General features: G+C 37.3%; 1 long non-coding RNA gene across 5 annotated transcripts; it reads left to right on the top strand.

Moving 5' to 3' along the window:
- The first annotated feature begins 4,918 nt into the window (after positions 1–4,918).
- Positions 4,919–9,837, top strand: LOC107798868 (uncharacterized). Of its 5 annotated transcripts, none has more exons than XR_001651011.2 (8): positions 4,919–5,071; positions 5,479–5,906; positions 6,523–6,624; positions 7,141–8,419; positions 8,518–8,642; positions 8,716–8,993; positions 9,078–9,193; positions 9,269–9,837. It is a non-coding gene; the product is annotated as an uncharacterized LOC107798868 (long non-coding RNA). The 5 variants fall into 5 exon arrangements; XR_001651010.2 differs by having other exon boundaries at positions 7,141–8,449; positions 8,539–8,642; XR_001651008.2 differs by having other exon boundaries at positions 7,141–8,449.
- Positions 9,838–14,914: the final 5,077 nt, after the last annotated feature.

Genomic DNA, 14,914 nt, shown 5'->3' with positions numbered 1-14,914 from the left:
AGCAAGATATAACTCTGCTCCTACAATGAGACATTGGAATGGAATCAAACACATATTGCGGTATCTAAAAGGGACTATCGATATGGGGTTATTTTATGGAAATGATTGCAGTTCCGATCTTGTTGGTTATGCCGATGCTGGGTATTTATCTGACCCACACAAGGCTCGATCTCAAACAGGCTATGTGTTTACATATGGAGGCACTGTCATATCTTGGTGATCGACTAAGCAATCAATAGTGTATACTTCATCTAATCATGCTAAAATAATTGCTATTCATGAAGCAAGTCGAGAATGTGTATGGTTGAGGACAAGTGTGTAATACAAGTGTGGTTTGAAGTGTGATAAATTACCCATAATTTTGTATGAAGACAATGCAGCATGCATAGCCCAATTGAAAGGAGGATTCATAAAAGGGGATAGGACAAAGCACATTTCACCAAAGTTATTTTTCACACATGATCTTCAAAAGAATGGTGATATCAATGTGCAACAGATCCGTTTAAGTGATAATATGGCTGATTTGTTCACCAAATCTCTACCGACGTCAACCTTCAAGAAACTAGTGTACAAGATTGGGATGCGAAAGCTCAAGGATGTGAATTGATGCTCTCATTAGGGGGAATTAATACGCGTTGTACTCTTTTTCCCTTACAAAGTTTTGTTCCACTGGATTTTCCTTGCAAGGTTTTTAACGAGGCAACCAAAAGGCGTATTTCTAAACATGTGTACTCTTTTTCCTTCACTATGATTTTTTTTTCAATAGGATTTTTTCCTAATAAGGTTTTAGCTAGGCACATTATCTATGGACATCCAAGGGGGAGTGTTATAAGAGAAATCAAATTATGTTGGATGTCTACTCTTCCTCCATGATCTTCTCAAATGCTTAGTGATATATTCAATGACATATTTCTATGCTTAATGACATATTCAATGACATATTTTTATTCACTTTTCATGCCTATATAAAGGCCTTGTAATAGATAGGAAAAATACACAATTGAAGAAGAAATAAGAATCTCTCTTCATTTCTTTCTCTCTATATCTCTTAGCTTGTTTTTTCTTGTTCGATATTGTTATTTTGAGTTATATTTATAACAAAAACGTTGTTGTCTAGTGATATTTATAGATATAAAGCCATCAATTTCAACAATAGACAAAGATCTAGCCACCAATTTACTACTGGAATGGCATGGACATTTATTAAAAAACTAGCTCAACGCAGGGCGTATCTAGAATGGAAGCTATCGGTTCATTTGAACCCATAACTTCGGCTCGGCCGGTATATTCATTGAAAATTTTATTAAATATATACAAATAATATATCTTGAATCCATTAAATTATGGGGTCCAGTCCCATAATAAAACAAAGAAAAAAGGAGATTGTGGGGTGGATCCCCATAATGAAGAAAGAAGAAAAAAATTGTGGGGTCCATCCCCATAATGAAGAAGAAAAATTTGCAAGATGCCAAAATTAGTAGTTGGCACCGAAATACGTTTTTTGACCAAAATTAATTTTGGTTATAACACTTCTTCCTATAAATAGAAGCCTTTAGCTTCTCATTTTACACACCAAATCTCAGAGAAAAAATATATCTGAGAGTTAGAAAGAAGAGTGAGGTTTCACAGACAGGGTATAAGAAAATAGTCTGTGAGAAAAATAGAGAGTAAACAATATTGTAGTGAGGTGAGAATATCAAAAGAGGGTTATTTCTTACATGTAAATCCTAATCCTGCACACCACACCACATCTATTATGCCATCATGTGACAAGCACAAAAATCTTATTATTAACTTCGAGTCACCAACAATTTACATACCTGGTTAGTTAGAAACCTTCCTCTTGCTTCCTCCCAGGAGGAAATCACAATACACAATATATTTCCCCTCACCAGTAGAAAATATCCGGTTCAAATCATGGTAGAAACCATTAAGATTACTTTTGAAATCCATTTTCACTTAATCAAGCTATCAGAACTAATTTCCTCTATCTCGTCCAAGCCACGATGGTCAACAAAACCCAAAAATATTACCACCAAAATATCTGTAAAGTCTCACTACATTATAATTATCACTATAAATACCACAACCAAAATACCCACTCTGAAAATACCTTATTTGAGTCTAAGGACATTTCATTCACCTTCCTAATACCAAGATATAAAATCCATAATGATATACAAAAATGCCACAAGTCTCAACACCATCAAATGCAAATCTCAGATTTTTATCCATACACAAGTCTGGAGAAATTCTCAATTGCTATATATAAATCTCGAACTTATTGGAACTTTCTCGAGAGTCTCCCCCTTTGTTCAATTCCAAATTACACCGCCCAAATGGGCTGAAAAACAAGTGCCCCATTAGCACAGCATCACTCAAAGAGATAATCCTGCCTTAAGACCACAGATCAAATTCATACTCTGTGCGCACTACATTATTTACAAATAACAACTCACTAATCCCATGATTTTCATATACTCATAAAGCACAATATAACCCATATCCAAAAATTTCCTTACTCGAGTCATTCTCGAACTCCACCTCTGCAAGTCATCACTGATTTCCAAGTATACTTCATACCAAAATAAAAATTTGATACATATCCATGAATTGATTTGCCCATAGCAGACTCCCCCACTTGGCTCAAAGTCATAAATTAAAACACTCATAACTCACAATTTTCATACTCTATTACTGTCATAATGCCGTAGTCAGTATAACGAAAATTCTTCTCAAGCTTATACAACGCCGACCAGAAAAATACCTCAATCGTCCGCTAGAATCACAATCATTCTCTGGTCACTCAAGTCAACTTTCTCAACCAGATTCAAATTCAAGTCTCAACACATACGCCCCGCTGGCAGAAAAGAAACTCTCCATTCATATTATAAGGAACACACCTTCGTAGATTACTCCGCAGGGGATAACCCACCTGCTTAGCCTCAAATTGGCATCTTGTTATACTCTTTAGCAATTACAATTACTATGAAATCACTTAATCTTTCTGAGTCCAAACTCATTAACAAGACATAAAAATCTAATTCTCTCCACAATTAAACTGCATGACAGGTCCTTCAACACACTCACAATTCGAGACTGTACATCACATCAAACGAAAATCAAGCACCCAATGGCCCTCTTTACATTCCAAGGAAACACTTCTCGTCATATTCACATCGTCTTAACACATTCCGCAGTTACATCATACTCATCACAAAGCTATTTCACCGCTCATCGAGCCACAAATTCCACTCATAGGTATATTACCGGACATATGAGTCCAAATGTACAAGTTACAACTGAAACTACTGAGCTTAAGCTGCGGTCTAACCATGGCCTCAAATCCTCCAGACTGGCCCATCACTAAAACACAGAATACACATCTCGAACCTCGTTCATAGAATTACAAACCGGCGATGCACAACCAATATCGAGCGCTTATGTGCGCATACGAATGCGTGGAAGGAATTCAAAGAGTTATGTCTCAAACTGAATCAATTCCGCACGATAAGGAGAGAAAGATAGGAAGTATATATCCTAAATGCACGATAGCCTCTCGAAGATAAGTATGGACGTCATCATACCGATCCGCAAGACTCTACTAGACACTTGCTCATGACTTGTAGAACCTATTAACCTAGAGCTCTGATACCACCTTGTCACGACCCAAAATCCAACTAGTCGTGATGGCACCTAACCCAATCCGCTAGGTAAGCTAGTTAACCACTAACCAATTCCAATAACAATTAATAAGGTAATTAATTAAAAGAAAATATATGAAACTAATATGTTTCCCCCAAGAACTGGTAGTACAAATCATGAGCTTCTAAGAATAGAGTTTACAAAGCGGAAATGAAATAAATACATAGTCTGTTTGAATAGTACATAAACAGAGTTTTACAGATCTAAAGCTACTACGAACAAGAGGCAGCTACAGCCGGGACACAGGTACATCTTCAATTCAGCTCCCATCGAACACAACAACATCTGCACGCAAGGTGCAGAAGTGTAGTATGAGTACAACCGACTCCAAGTACTCAATAAGTAACAAACCTAACCTTAGGTTGAAAGTAGTGACTAGCTAATAGAAAGGTCGGGTCCAATACCAATATTTCACAAAAGTTCATAACAGCATAGTACACGTAACAAAAGAGTATCTCAGAAATAAAAGGCTCAGTCCGTTCATAGTTCCAGAAAAAAATAGGCATTTCTTTTCAAGTATCTCAGTGAAAATCCAAATCTTTTATCAAAAAAGACAAAATACGAGTAAGTTTGAAAACTATATTTTTTCCCAAAACTCCTTTCAACAAATAGTAAGATGTTTCATTTTCAGATAGCATGAGGAAAGTACTTCTCTATGCCTACATGTCAAGATACAGGTAAAATCATAAATGTCCCCAAAACTGGGTAGCAGAAGGAAATGCACCTCTATGCATGTATCTCAAGTACGCATGTCAAATGCAATGCATCTCGATGATGAGCTCATGTACTCACACTCTCAGAGTACTCAATCTCACTGTCTCGCATTCTCTCTCACTATGCTCAGCACACTCAATCACTTAGTGCTGTACAATACCCGTTGCCACTACTAGAAAAAAGCTTTTTTCTGACTTCCATTTTCGACTATAAATTGTTAGTAACAATATTCCGACTACTGTAATCGGAAAATTTATATTTGTATTTATAGAAATTGTTTAGAATTTTGCCGACTACGTTTTCGACTACTAGTATCGTCAAGTTTCGCAGAATTTTCCGCGCATATATTTTTCCGGCTATTGCCGTCGGAACATAACATATAAATAATTTTCGACTACAGTAGTCGAAAAAGTTTAAAATAAAATTAATTAAATAATAATTTGTTTCCGACTATAATAGTCGGAACTTAATCAGATATTATTTAGCGACTACTGTAGTCGGATAACTTAGTTATTTTGGGCCGAAACCCTTATTTTTCTAATTATCTTTTCCTTTCCCACACTCTCTCTTCTCTCTCATAGCTCACGTCCCTCCTCTCTTCCAGCGGTGTCTTTAGTGGTTGTGACCGCCGCCGCCGCCGCCGACGACTCAGGTGTGTCTCTCTGTGTCAATTTATACTCTTTTACCATTATACAACCTACTATTTTCGTTTTCTAGAAAGTAATGCTCCAAACTACACATTGACCGCGTTGTAATTTTCCCTCTTTAATGAAATTAATTAGTACTTATTAGTTTTTATCTTTTCCACAAGAATAACTTAGTAGTCTTTGTGTATGGTGTTGGTATTTATCTTAATTCTTGTAATTTAGTCAATTTAATAGTCTTCTGTGAACTTTGCGGCTGGCTATGGGCTGTGTGTTTAGTATTTCTCTAAAACTTTTATGTACTTTGCGGCTGGCTATTATCAAAGTTGTGTATAATAAACTCGTAAAGACTTGAATAAACTAGATGCATGACTTATAGTTGTAATCACAATCATTAACCCACATCACTCTGTAGGTTGAACTGAAATCCACTCTTGACAAAGATAAGTTTCTGAACCAATGACACACAAATCGTTCCAGCATAGTTGTCCATGTGAAGGCTAAACTTGTGTAGATACAGGTTGCCCATATTATTTGATACCCAAACCTGAAGATGTTGGCATTGTACCTATAATGAATATCTCCCTCATGTATAATAGATGCATGATGTACCTGGTGTTTCCTCCAATTAAAGCACAGTTGACCCGCAAAGTGATGCAAACACCCATGGTTCAACAAAACCATTCTGGAAAGTAGTGTGGTGTTGCGTATGTCTTTTTTATTTTTGTGTTATCATGTACCTTTACTATAGTAGTTTGTAATATGTTCAGGGTGTAGCAGAGTATCAAGAAAAAGGTCCCTAATTGTACAATTCTTATGTCAGGCATGGCTATCGATGTTATGGTATGATAGCTACTATTTTGGTTATGTAAACCAGTAGATATTTCAAATGTGTTTAAATGCTACTTTATGTAGTGATATTAGATTAATACTCCATCTATTCCCATATTTTATTTTCTGAATTTATTTTATATTGGTATTCATCCAAATAAAGGAACTCCAAAAGGCCCTAAATGGGAAATTAAGATCCAATTTCAGTTCTTGGTTTCCTTACTGATATTGAATGGTTGACATTGCACCATTGGCATTTTGGAGTTCAATGTTGAGTTGTTGGCTACCAAGTGATACTGAAGTTCAATAGCTGCTTATAATTCTTCTTCTTCTTCTTTCCTTTTTTTTATTTGATAAATGTCGAACTTTGTTAGTTCTTATGAATCTGGATATAATAACTTCTATTTGAAAATATTGATATGAAATTTACATAACCTCTTAAGTATAAATTTGGATTATGAAATTTGAATATGGATGACTTGGTGAATATGAAAGTACTTGTTTATGATTTGGTGAAAACATGTGGATGGACTCTGACAAGAAAAACTGATTAGTTATTTACCTACATATTTATTTGGTGTCACTTTTTATTCTACATTCACTCATATAAGGCATCATGATTTTGCAGAAGACTGAAAGAGTACAAAGGTTGATAATTAAAGAAAGACTATACTACTGTTTCATCCTCCATTTCAACTTTTGTTTCTTGGTTTCGTCCTTGCTACGATAGGTATATCTATATATCTTTTTTTAAAAACATATGTTTATGCAAAATATATCTTTATATAAATCATAGGACTTGCCTCGTTCTTCAAGTTACCTTGTTTGCTAATAACTAAATGGTTGGATTTCTTTTGTGTAAATTTAAAATTTTAGTTTCACTTTGATGCTAGGAGTTAACTATTAATTTATATTTACTTGTTATTCAACTCACTTAAGTTTGAATGAAATAATGAAATAATACTATGTAATAATTAAAGTATTTAGCATAGTACTATGTGCACTTTCTCCGAATATTGTTGTTGTTGCAAATTTAACTAGTCATTTGGACATGTGAGACTTCTCTTGTTGAATTTTGATTCCGCTATAAACTAGTAGATATGCTTTTGAATGTAATCAATCTAACTTTTTGTTGTGAAATTTTAAGTTTATAGAGTCATTCATAGTTAAAATGTTGAAGGTATTACACTTATTCAAAGTAGGAACCTTTAGAAGAATATCTCAATAGTTTTTTTTCTTGATGTAGATGGAATTTGAACATCGTAGATGGATGTATAATAGGACTCATCCTAATCGTGCGGGATTGAGGAAAGAATTTATAGAAGGAGTTGCGGGGTTTATTGCTAAGGCAAAATTGCTAAATGATTTTCTAATTGAAGGGACAATTAGGTGCCCTTGTGTTAAATGCAAGTGTGTCAAGTTATTGAGACCAGATATAGTTGAACTTCATCTTTACAAGAATGGATTTATAGAAAATTATTATGTATGGACTGTTCATGGAGAGAATCATGATATTCATAATTCTTTTGGTGGTGAGGGTAGTCCTAGAATAGAGAATAATTTTGAAAATTCTCGATTCAATGAAATGATGAGCGATGCTTTTGAGATGTTCCAAGAGGTTCAATCCGAACCAAATGATGAGGCTAAGCACTTTTATGAATAAATAGAAGAAGTTAGTTATCCATTATATGAAGGCTCAATGCATTCCAAGTTGTCTGTTGCAGTTAGACTACTAACTATCAAATCTGATAGTTCTATTTCTCAAGCGGGCATGGATTCTATCACTGGGCTGATGAATGAACTAAATCCGAATAAAATTAACTTACCCAAAGATTTCTATACTGCAAAGAAATTGGTGTCCAAGTTAGGACTTTCATTAGAGAGGATTGACTGTTGTGAGAAAGGATGCATGTTATTTTATAAGGATGATGCAGCGTTAGAAAATTGTAAGTTTTGTAACCAACCTCGTTATAAGGAAGTTACAAATGCTAATAAGAAAAAGGTCCCGGTGAAAGCGATGCATTACTTACCCCTTATACCAAAGTTAAAGAGATTGTATGCATCAATGAGCTCCGCTCCTCATATGAGATGGCACTATGAACATAAAAGGCCAATTGGTGTTCTATGTCACCCGTCAGATGGAGAAGCATGGAAGCATTTTGATAGAGTGTTCCCGGACTTTGCAAGTGAACCAAGAAATATTAGGTTGGGATTATGCCCCCACCTGGGCCTTTCCACATTTATGTGTCTTCAGTTGGCATGAACTCTGGCTCTAACCTTAATTTTATTCCCACACCAAATGTAAATTCTTCTCCCGGTTTTCATATTAGTCAACAAGGTAGCTCCTCAACACTACCTACTTCATCGACTCCAGCTGCATCTCCGTCATCAAGCACACCTAGCGTATCTAGGTTAAATATTGGAGTCTCTGGCACACCAACATCACCATCCATTGGTAGTGCTACACCAACAACTTCTCGGGATCGAATTGATAGAGAGACTCCACAATATGATGCATATAGTAGGTTGATTATCGTTCCGGATGAGCATGATGGGTAAGTAATCCTTATGCTTATTTTTACTCTTTTGAATATATATTTTATATATGTTAATTTTAATGCAGGTTTTCCCCCATATACTACAGCGCATATGGTTACAGAGTCTATTAAACCACTTTACGATGATGCTTGGAGTATATGAAGAGAAATTCCATATCATATCAGAGATGCAATGTGGAATCAGTTTAGGGTACATATAAACTTTATTTTTAAATTTTTATCAAATATCCAATTTCACTCTACTTTATTTCATTATTTTCCAGACTAAGTGTGTGTGGGAGCAACGATATGACAATGAAATAAAAGATGTCTTTGTGAAGAAAGCAAAAAATGCGATTACAAGTTCATTGTATGAAGCTCGAGAAAAGAGGCAGAATCCTGGTTGGATAAGAGAAGATGTGTGGATAAAAGTTTTAGCAATATGGGATAGTGATGCATTTAAGAAGAAGAGTAAACGAGCAAAGGCAGCCCTAGCCTCTCAAAAGGGTGGCTCGTGCACACCGGGGGATCTATGAGTTTTGCTGCGCATCGACGGAGATTGGTAATTTTCACCTTTATTTTTTTTGGTTTTGTTTAAACACAATTGAACTTTTAAAAAAAATTATATATCTTATTAATTTTGTAGGAAAAGTTAAAAGGGGACCAGTATCTCATGCTGAGGTCTTTGCGGAGACACATACGAAAAAGAAGAAAGACGGTTCAAGAGAAGGATGGGTTGAGATACGTGTATCGGAACAATATGTAAGATCATAACTTTAAGACTATTTTCACTTTGATATTAATTTATTTATATAATCCTTATTACTTTTATTTCAGGATGGATATCATAGAATCTTGGATGAATGGTGTCAGACATAGCCTACTTCTGATGATGGTACCCCAATCCAACCGTCACCCGATGATATGACTTCAATATGGACAGATATGGCAGGTGGTATATCCAAAGGAAGAGTTTACGGACTTGGAGTACAACGACCTTCCTCTTTTTGTCCATTGCCATTATTTTCGGATGCTCATATTGCGCAAAATCATGAAGAAATGGAAGCAATGCAAAAGAAAATTGAGTTGTTGTCTAAACGGTGTGAAACAGCCGAAACTCACATTGCTAGAATGGATAAATACATGAAAAAGCACATGCCCCACTCTTATGACGATGAAAAGGTTGAATTTGATGCGTAGTAGTGGTTTATGGTTGATTACTATTTTTGAATGTTTAGATTTTATATTTAGACTTTATGGTAGATTTGGATGATGTGGTATATATGTTTAGACTTTATTATATTAGTGTCAATGTGTATTAGCTACTTAGACTTGATATTGAATATTTTGGACTTTGACTAATGTTTTGGTTTGATATTATGGGATTTGAATGTTTGTTTGTTGAAGTTGGAATTGGTTGGTTTGATTATTAGGTTGTTTAGTTGGAATTGGTTGGTTGAATTGGTTGTTTATAGCATTGGTCATTTGACAGGTGGTGTGCTAATAAAATAGTTGTATTCGACCAAAAATCAACCCAGTTTTTCGACTACTGTAGTCTGAATATGAGCCTAGAATAATGCATTTTTCGACTACTGTAGTCGGAAAATAAAATAAAAATAACTAATAAATAATTATTATTTATATAATATTCTGACTACAGTAGTCGAAAATATTTTTAAAAATAAATAATAAATTATTTTATTTTCCGACTACTTCAGTCGGAAAATAGCTCCCTTTTCTAATTTTTGGCGGAAAACGTTTCCGACTACAGTAGTCGAAAAAGTTTTTCCGACCTATCTTTTTCCGACTACTCTAAATCAGTCGGAAATTAGTCGAAATAGGTATTTTTTCGACTACTTTTCGACTATTTTGGTAGTTGAAAAATAGCGAATTTCTAGTAGTGTGCGGCGTGCAGCCTGATCCCTATTTATAGTCGACTGCGCTCACTGGGTTTGTGCAGACTCCGGAGGGGATCCTTTCAGCCCAAGCGCTATAATCTGTACGGACAAATTACGTGCTGCACGGACAACTCACGTGCTATAATATCAATACTTGGAATCGCACGGACAACTCACTGTCACGACCCAAAACAAACCCCTGTCGTGATGGCGTCTATCATGGAACTAGGCAAGCCGACTCATTTCCAAAATAAATCGATATTTTCATTTTAAAGATAATTTCAAGGTTATTTGATATAAAACCTCCATTTAAAGAGTTCCAATTAAAGAAAAACAGAAGTGCGGAAAAGAAAAGCCCGACATCGGGTTGTTACTAGTCATGAGCATATACTACAATCTGTCTAACAATATCAAGACTAACTCAGCCCGGAAAATAGCTAAATACAACTAGAGGAAGATAAGAGGGTGAAGAGCAAGGGTTGCGATCGCCAAACAGCTACCTTGCTATCTCCAAGGAAATCTTCAACCAGAACACTCAATAACCGCTACCGTGTCCAGCTACACCTGAATCTGCACACAAGGTGCAGGGAGTAACGTGAGTACGCCAACTCAGTAAGTAACAATAATAAATAAAGACTGAGCAGTAGTGACGAGCAATAAAGCATATAACGTTCATATCAGGAAATCTCAGTAAAATACCATATGCTTTTAAAAATCAGGATTTGAATCAAATTATCTAGTTTAAACACAGTTCCAGTAAAAAAATCATTTAAAGACATTTTTCCAATAGTTTTTCAAACAGAGGCTCAATGCAAAGGTGAGTAAAAATGATAAAATCATAAACAGCCCCTCGGGCAAAACATCACTCATATACAGCCCCTCGGGAAAACCTCACAGTCACTCTTGCCACTTGGACATACCTCACAATCGCTCATGCCTCCCAGTCACTCAGCACTCGGCACTCGCACTCAGTAGGTACCTGCGCTCACTGGGGGTGTGTACAGACTCCGGAGGGGCTCCTTCAGCCCAAGCGCTATAATCTGCACGGACAACTCACGTGCTGCACGGATAACTCACGAATACTGCAGGCGGGCAGCCCTGATCCACACTCATCCTCACAAATCAGGCCCTCGGCCTCACTCAATCATAAATATGCTGCAGGCGGGCAGTCCCGATCCACACCCATCCTCACAAATCAGGCCCTCGGCCTCACTCAGTCATAAACCTCTCAAGCCTCTCGGGCATTTTAATAAAACAGGGCATTCGGCCCAAAATATTTATATGCATCAAAATAGAGTCATAAAACTGAGTTATGCGGTAAACAAGTATAAACATGACTGAGTATAGATTTTCAATCGAAAACAATGAGAGGATGGTAAGAAACCGCCCCTAAGGGTCCAAACAGCTTTGGCGCAAGGCCCAAACATGGCATTCAGCCCAATTTACAGAAATTCTTTCTAAAACATATAAGTATCATATGGTTTCAACAAAGTATGCAACTTTAAAGTTGCTACGGGACGGGCCAAGTCACAAATCCCCAACAGTGCACGCTCACACGCCCGTCACCTAGCATGTGCGTCACTTCAAAATAGTAGAATGATACGAAATCCGGGGTTTCATACCCTTAAGACCAGATTTACAATCGTTACCTACCTCAAAACGTGAAACTTTTTACTCTGCTATGCCTTTGCTTCGCAAATCGGCCTCCGAATGCCTCGAATCTAGTCACAAATAATTTGTTTCAGTCAATAAAATTTATTGGAATTAATTCCATAAGAATATACTAATTTTTCATAAAAATCCAAAATTTAGCTCAAAAATCGCCTGTGGGGTCCACGTCTCGAAACCCGACAAAAGTTACAAAATCCGAAAGCCCATTCAACCACGAGTCTACCCATACCAATTTTACCAAAAACCTCAACTCGACCCTCAAATTTACAAATCTTATTTCCAAAATTCTAAGTTCCAATCTCCGATTTACACCTCAAAATCATGTAATCTAGTCGGATTATTCGATGATAATTCAACATTATGGAGTAGAAATGATCACAAGGGACTTACCTCAAGTTTTCCTTGAAAATATATCAAAAATCGCCTCTCCTCAAGCTCCAATTTGTCAAAAATGGCAAATGGGACGAAGTCCCTGTTTTTATAATTCTGCCCAGACAACCTCGGTTCTACCTCGATCTTGGCCTTCGATCGAGGTCCTCGATCCTGGCCCTCGATCCTGGCCCTCGATCCTGTTCATAATCCTGGCCCTTGATCCTGGTTCTCGATCCTAGGCCTTCGATCATGTCTTCGACCCGGCCTTCGACCGTGGCCCTCGACTCTGGGCTCGATCATGGCTTCGATCGTGGCCCTCGACTCTAGGCTCGATCATGGCTTCGATCGTGGCCCTCGACCCTGGGCTCGATCTGGGCTCGATTTCTGGCAGAAGAATTTCCAACAGAAGGAAATTGCAGCAGCTGTTGTAGTTCAATTTTTGATCCGTTAACCATCCGAAACTCACCCGAGGCCCTCGGGACCTCCACCAAATATACCAACAAGTCCTAAAACATCATACGAACTTAGTCGAATCCTCAAATCACCTCAAACAACGCTAAAACCATGAATTACGCCCCAATTCATGCCTAATGAATTTTGAAATTTCTAATTTCTACAAACAACTCCGGAACCTATCAAATCACGTCCGATTGACCTCAAATTTTGCACACAAGTCCTAAATGCCATAACAGAGGTATTCCAATTTTCAAAATCGGATTCCGACCCCGATATCAAAAAGTCAACCCCCCGGTCAAACTTCTCAAAAATAAAACTTTCGTCATTTCAAGCCTAATTCCTCTATGGACTTTCAAATAATATTCCGGACATGCTCCTAAGACCAAAATTACCATACGGAGCTATTTAAATCATCAAAATTCAAATCCGAGGTCGTTTACACATAGGTCCATATCCGGTCCACTTTTCTAACTTAAAATTTTTAATTATGAGACTAAGTGTCTCATTTCACTCCGAGTTCCTTCGAGACTCGAACCAACTAACCCGATATAACATAATATAGCTGAATAACACAAAAAGAAGTAGGAATGGGAAAAACGGGGTTATAACTCTCGAAACGACCGGCCGGGTCGTTACACTCACGTGTTGCACGGACAATTCACGTGCAATAATATCAACATCTGGAATCGCACGGACAAATCACGCGCTGCACGGACAACTCACGTGCTATAGTGACAAAATCCTCACAAACAGGCCCCCAGCCTCACTCAGTCATCAGTCTCTCCAGTCTCACTCACGGGCTCACAGTGTCATAAAACTAACCCGACAATAATGATATGATGTATCAATAAATAGCTGAGACTGAGATATGATATGAATGCATGAATATGACTGAGTATAAATTTTCTATTTAAACAAATAATTCACAGTAATATGTCCTCTGTGGATCCCAATAATACTGGCACATAGCCTCAACATGATTTTTAATATGATTCAGCTCAATTTCTTTAACACATAAAATTGCATAGAAAATGCCAAGATTATTTGACTACAAAATTTTCACGAAAATAATTATGTCACAATTTCTATGGTGCACGCCCACATGCCCGGCACCTAGCATGTGAGTCACCTCCCAACAATTCACATAATACATATATTCAGGGTTCATACCCTCACCTCCAAGATTAGAAGAGTTACTTACCTCGAGCATGCTAATACCAATGCCGAGCAAGCTAAACAATGCTCCAGAAATTTCATTCTGCGTGTATCAACTTCCGAACGGCTCGAATCTAGTCACAATTAATTTGATTCAGTCCACACAATTATAGGAATTAATTTCATATCAAAATACTAATATTTTCCCACAAAATCCAAAATTACACTCCAAAAATCGCCTGTGGAGCCCAAGTCTCGAAACCCGCGAAAGTTACAAAATATGAGCTCCCATTCAACCACGAGTCCAACCATATAAATTTTACTCAAATCCAACATCAATTCGACCCTCAAATCTTCAAATTAAACCAAGAGGGTTTTCACAATTTTTCAACTTAATTCACCAATTAAATGTTAAAACAATCATGGATTCGAGTAATTTGACCAATATAAAGTTAAGAACACTTATCCCATTGTTTTTCTTGAAAATCTCTAAAAACTCGCCTCTTCCCGAGATGGGACGAAGTCCCATTTTCAAAACTTAAACTCACTGCCCATGCTTTTCTTCTTCGCGAACACGGTCAGTTCCTCGCGTTCGCGAATCACAAAATTGTTCCCGTCCAAATTCCTCCTTCGCGAACGCGACATACCCCTCGCGTTCGCGAAGCACAAAGTGCCTCTGCCTCAATTCCTTCTACGCTAACGCATAGACCAATTGTTTGGGGTCCTCAGCTGCTTCCTCTCTTTTTCGCAAATGCGTAACCCCCTACGCGAACGCATAGACCAATTGCATGGGGTCCTCAGCTGCTTCCTCTCTTCTTCGCGAACGCGTAACACCTCATGCGTTCGCGATGCACACCCTGTCCCCTTTTCGCGAACACGTCCTTCTCTTCGTGAACGCGAAGAGCAAATATTGCCAGCCTCTCAATTCCTC

The sequence above is a fragment of the Nicotiana tabacum genome, chromosome 14 (genome assembly GCF_000715075.1).
Source record: "Nicotiana tabacum cultivar K326 chromosome 14, ASM71507v2, whole genome shotgun sequence".
NCBI classification, from domain to species: domain Eukaryota; kingdom Viridiplantae; phylum Streptophyta; class Magnoliopsida; order Solanales; family Solanaceae; genus Nicotiana; species Nicotiana tabacum.
Note: the sequence above shows the minus strand (reverse complement) of the source record. Positions and strands in the feature narration are given on the sequence as shown.